The following is a 5,751-nucleotide window of genomic DNA, read 5'->3' on the forward strand; positions in this document are numbered from 1 at the left end:
CTTCTAATTCTAGTTATCTTGAGTGGATTTAGCACAATTCTTAAGAGCCCCAGTATTTTAAGAAAGGATAAGGAGCATTGGTTTCAACTTAAAGTCATCAGCTGCATTAGCTCCTAAGAGAGTAATCCTATCCTCTGAAGCTGTGAAGCCAGGCACTGACTTCTCCTCTCTAGCTATGAAAGTCCTAGATGGCATCTATTTTTAATAAAAGACTGTTTAATCAACATTGAAAATATCTTGTTTAGTGTAGCCACCTTCATGAATGAACCTAACTAGATCTTCTAGATAACTAGATACAGCTTCTATATCAGGGCTTGCTGCTTAACCTTGTACTTTTATGCTATGGAAACAGCTTCTTTTCTTCAACATCATGAACCAACCCCTGCTATCTTGAAACATCTCATTTTCAGCTTCCTCACCTCTCTCACCCTTCACAGAATGAAAGTTAGGGTATTGCTCTGGATTAAGCTTTGGCTTAAGGGAATGTTGTAGCAGGTTTCATCTTCTATCTAGACTACTAAAACTTTCTTCACATCAGTAAATAAGGTTATGTAATTTTCTTTTTATGTATGTGTTTACTGGAGTGGCACTTTTAATATTCTTTAAAAACGTCCTGTGCATTCATAGCTTAACTGTTTGGCACAAGAGGTCTAGCTTTTGGTCTATCCCAGCTTTCAACGTGGCTTTCTTACTAAGCTTAATCATTTCTAGCTTTTGATTTAAGGTAAGATATGTGCAACTCTTTCTTTCATTGAACATTAGAGGCCATCGTAGGGTTATGAATTGGCCTAATTTCAGTATTACTGTGTCTTATGGAAGAGGGAGGCCTGAGAAAAGGAGGAGATGAGCGAACTGCCTGTTGTTGCAGGAGTTCGAACTGACAATATTTATGGATTAAATTTGCCATCTTATATGAGTGCAGTTTGTGGAACTTCAAAAGAACTATAATAGTAACATCAAAGATCACTGCAGATCAACATAACAAATATAATTGTTTGAAATATTGCAAGAATTACCAAAATGTGACACAGAAACATGAGGCATATGTTGTTGGAAAAACTGTTGCTGATAGATTTGATTCAGGGTTACCACAAACCTTCAATTTGTAAAAAACACAGTATTTGTAAAGTTTTGCAAAGTATGATAAAATGAGGTAGGCCCAAAAATCGATCTACCAAAACAACATATTTTGCATAGCATTTTCCAAATTTCTTCAATGGCTAGTTTTGTTGAAGAAGCAATTCAAGCATAATTGTTAAGAACAAGTAAATTAGGTTTATGTAAATGGGGAAAAAAACTTATAAATGAAGTTGTCATATCTTTTTCAATAAGAATTCAATACAATAACTTGAATTCTTAACGTTATGCTAATATACGTAATAGATATTCATGAAATACCCAAGTCATTTCTAAATTAAACTGAAATATTAATTGCTGAATCTAAGTTTAAAGTATACATTTTTTGGCATCTTGCTTTTATGTGATGTAGAGAAGCTAAATATGTTTCAGTTTGAAAACATGAAAAAATTATAAGGAAAATATGAATTTTTATGGCTTTTAAAATTTGAAATATTGCTGGTTAACATTTTGTTTTTCAGATTTAAAGAAACTTTTTAAAAAGCTATCTATAGCTTACAGCAATTTGCTAAGGTATACCTTTGTGATCAAAAATCGAAATATTTACTTTTTCCTATCTAATCCCTCCAAAATCCAGAAACTATTCATGAGTATTCTTTTATGGCAATATATGTTCATAAATTCAATAAAAATATGCTTTCTTTAGAAGAAAATATAATTGGTAATATTGACTGTATTTCCAAGCCTTGGACTGGGATGCCATATTTCAGAATGTACATAGAATGAGTCTATAGGTACTGCAGGAAAAGTCTCAAGTATGCATTGGTTTGGCTTTCTAGCCTCAAGAGGTCTTTAGAAGTCCAACCTGATATTGCTTATCCAAAGTTTAGCAAAGCAAACTTGGACAAAAAGGGCTATGTTTTCAATTACTGTTCTTGGTGCACTTAAATAATTAGGCCAATTTTCATGAGACTAGACTTATTTTGCAAACAAAATTAGTCTAACTCTGATTATCTTTGGTGTGAGTGGGGGAGTCACTGTTCAGAGAAAAATTATATTGATGAAGAAAAACTATAGTGTACCTGTTATTAGACTGTAGCCCTGCTTATTGTTTTGAGTTTTTGTTATCTACCTGTGGACTAGACTGGATCCTGAATTCTATTTTCCTCCAATATCTAGCTACATCCAATATCTGACTATATTTCCTCCAATATCTGGCTTCAACTCTACAAGAACTCGCTCTGTTCCTGAAGCCCTATAAATTGGAGTTGGACAACTTGATGTAAATTTCAAGGACAGATCTCGTGTTTGATGTGTGAGTTACACAGAGAATTTTAAAATAACCAGAGACATTCAACCTGCAAACCAGGATAAGAAGTTGATGACTTCATGTTGTGGATAGGTTTCCCAAGACATGCTGAGACCAAAACCCAAAATGATGGTGACTGAGAGCAGCATTGATGATTTAAGTTTCAATCACACTCTCAGTGAGAGTGTGACAAAAAGGGAGGAAGTTTTAAGCAAAATTTATGGAAGGTAGATTGGGTGCAGTGGCTCACACCTGTAACCCCAGCACTTTGGGAAGCTGAGCTGGGAGGACTGCTTGAGCCCAAGAGTTCAAAACCAGCCTAGGCAACATAGGGAGGCCTCGTCTCTACAAAAAATAAAAAATTAGCCAGGCATTGTGGCTTTTATCTGTGGTCCCAGCTTATCAGGAAACTGAGGCAAGAGGATTGCTTAAGCCCAGGAGTTCGAGGCTGCAATGAGCTATGATCACACCACTGCATTTTAGTCTGGGCAACAGAAGGAGATCCTATCTCTATAAAAATAAATAAATAAAATAGAATAAAATAAAATTACAGAAGGCCATTTGGTTTGGACTGAGCTTCTACACTAGTCTCTTATGCTGAAGTTCCACCAAGCCAAAACTAAGTTGTTCATCTGACCTTTCAAGAAAACAGGAGAGTGAGAGATAATAGCCAAATCCACAAACAAGCCAGTTTTAGCTGTGATATAAGAAAGTCCCTCTACTTAACCTTTATAAGGAAAATAGATTTGAAATGACCAATGACTTTTTGTTCTGTTTCTGCTTTCCTCCTCCCCTTTCTGTCTATAAAGCCAACCTCTCTGCTCTTTCAACCATACTTACATACATATTAATGTTATAGTAATTGTATATAAGTGAACAATTAAACTGTATGGAAAAGTAGTGTATTCATCTGTTTTCACATTGCTACTGCTATACCTGAGACTGGATAATTTATTTAAAAAAGAGATTTAGGGCCGGGCACGGTGGCTCAAGCCTGTAATCCCAGCACTTTGCGAGGCCAAGACGAGCGGATCACGGGGTCGGGAGATCGAGAGCATCCTGGCTAACATGGTGAAACCCCGTCTCTACTAAAAAATACGAAAAACTAGCGGGGCGAGGTGGCAGGCGCCTGTAGTCCCAGCTACCCGGAGGCTGAGGCAGGAGAATGGTGTAAACCCGGGAGGCAGAGCTTGCAGTGAGCTGAGATCACGCCACTGCACTCCAGTCTGGGTGACAGAGCAAGACTGCATCTCAAAAAAAAAAAAAAAAAAAAAAAGTTTAATTGGCTCCCCAGTTCCACAGGCTGTACAGGAAGCACAGCACCTTCTGGGAAGGTCTCAAGAAACTTTCAGTCACAGCGAAAGGCAAGGGAGAGCCAGCACTTCGCATGGCGAGAGCAAGAGGAAGACAGAAAGCAGGGAGGTGCTATACACTTTTAAACAACCAGATCTCTATTATAAGAACAGCACTAGGGGGATGGTGCTAAACCATTAGAAGCCGCCCCCATGGTGCAATCACCTCCCACCAGGCCCCACTTCCAGCACTGGGGATTACATTTCAGTATGAGATTTGGGTGGGGATATAGATTCAAACCATATTAAGTAGCAATGCTTTTTTGTGATTATTATCTAACTCTATGTGAGTAAGGGAAATTAACACATTCACTCAAAAATTCACTTTTTTCTGTATTTTTTCCTTTTCCGAAAGCTTTTGATCACAGTATGTCAATCTATAAACTTTTTTCCTTTTTGTAATCAGATTCCACATCTTCAATCAACAATACCCATTCTGTTACCAGATGTGCTACATCTAAAGAGAATTGTTCAGCCTCTCTTAGAATAGAAAAGAATTCATTTATTAATCTTTAACACTTTTGAAGCAATTTCACATAGAATACTCAGTGATGATGAGCATGGCAATATTCAGAAGAAACAAAATTTATTTAGGAATTGGTCTTGATTCTTCAGAATTCTATTTCATCTTGGTTAAAGTAAAATATCCTTTGTTTCTTTCATATATCAAAGAATAAATCCGAGCTTCACAAATAAATGCTAACTCTATTAAAATGCAAGTGTTCTGCTAACACAGGGAGAGAGAAGGGACTAAACATCCTGACACCTTTCTCCCCCGACCCTAGATTTGCTGCTGCTGACTCCTTTTGTACTGTCCCCATTAGGGAGTCTAGAAGAGGCACTCTATAGAGATCAATATGCAGGGGACAGTGTCAGGGAGAAAGTGGGCATGTGCTAACCACCAGCACAGACAGGTTAAACAGCAGATTAGACACAACTTAGAAAGATAATTAGTGTCTGAAGAAATTGCCCAGCAGCACAGAGACAAGGATTTAGAAAATAAAAGATTAGTGAATTGACACAAAGATTGGAATGAACAAATGTTTTATATTTCTTTTTTTTTTTAATAGGTATATGTCTTTTTATTTATTTATTTTTATTTATTTTTTATTATTATTAAGTTCTAGGGTACATGTGCATAACGTGCAGGTTTGTTACATATGTATACTTGTGCCATGTTGCTGTGCTGCACCCATCAACTCATCAGCACCCATCAACTCGTCATTTACATCAGGTATAACTCCCAATGCAATCCCTCCCCCCTCCCCCCTCCCCATGATAGGCCCCGGTGTGTGATGTTCCCCTTCCCTAGTCCAAGTGATCTCATTGTTCAGTTCCCACCTATGAGTGAGAACATGCAGTGTTTGGTTTTCTGTTCTTGTGATAGTTTGCTAAGAATGATGGTTTCCAGCTGCATCCATGTCCCTACAAAGGACACAAACTCATTCTTTTTTATGGCTGCATAGTATTCCATGGTGTGTATGTGCCACATTTTCTTAATCCAGTCTGTCACTGAGGGACATCTGGGTTGATTCCAAGTCTTTGCTATTGTGAATAGTGCCGCAATAAACATATGTGTGCATGTGTCTTTATAGCAGCATGATTTATAATCCTTTGGGTATATACCCAGTAATGGGATGGCTGGGTCATATGGTACATCTAGTTCTAGATCCTTGAGGAATCGCCATACTGTTTTTCATTATGGTTGAACTAGTTTACAATCCCACCAACAGTGTAAAAGTGTTCCTATTTCTCCACATCCTCTCCAGCAGCTGTTGTTTCCTGACTTTTTAATGATCGCCATTCTAACTGGTGTGAGATGGTATCTCATTGTGGTTTTGATTTGCATTTCTCTGATGGCCAGTGATGATGAGCATTTTTTCATGTGTCTGTTGGCTGTATGAATGTCTTCTTTTGAGAAATGTCTGTTCATATCCTTTGCCCACTTTTTGAGAACTACAAACCACTGCTCAGTGAAATAAAAGAGGACACAAACAAATGGAAGAACATACC

The sequence above is a fragment of the Macaca nemestrina genome, chromosome 4 (assembly GCF_043159975.1).
Source record: "Macaca nemestrina isolate mMacNem1 chromosome 4, mMacNem.hap1, whole genome shotgun sequence".
NCBI lineage: Eukaryota > Metazoa > Chordata > Mammalia > Primates > Cercopithecidae > Macaca > Macaca nemestrina.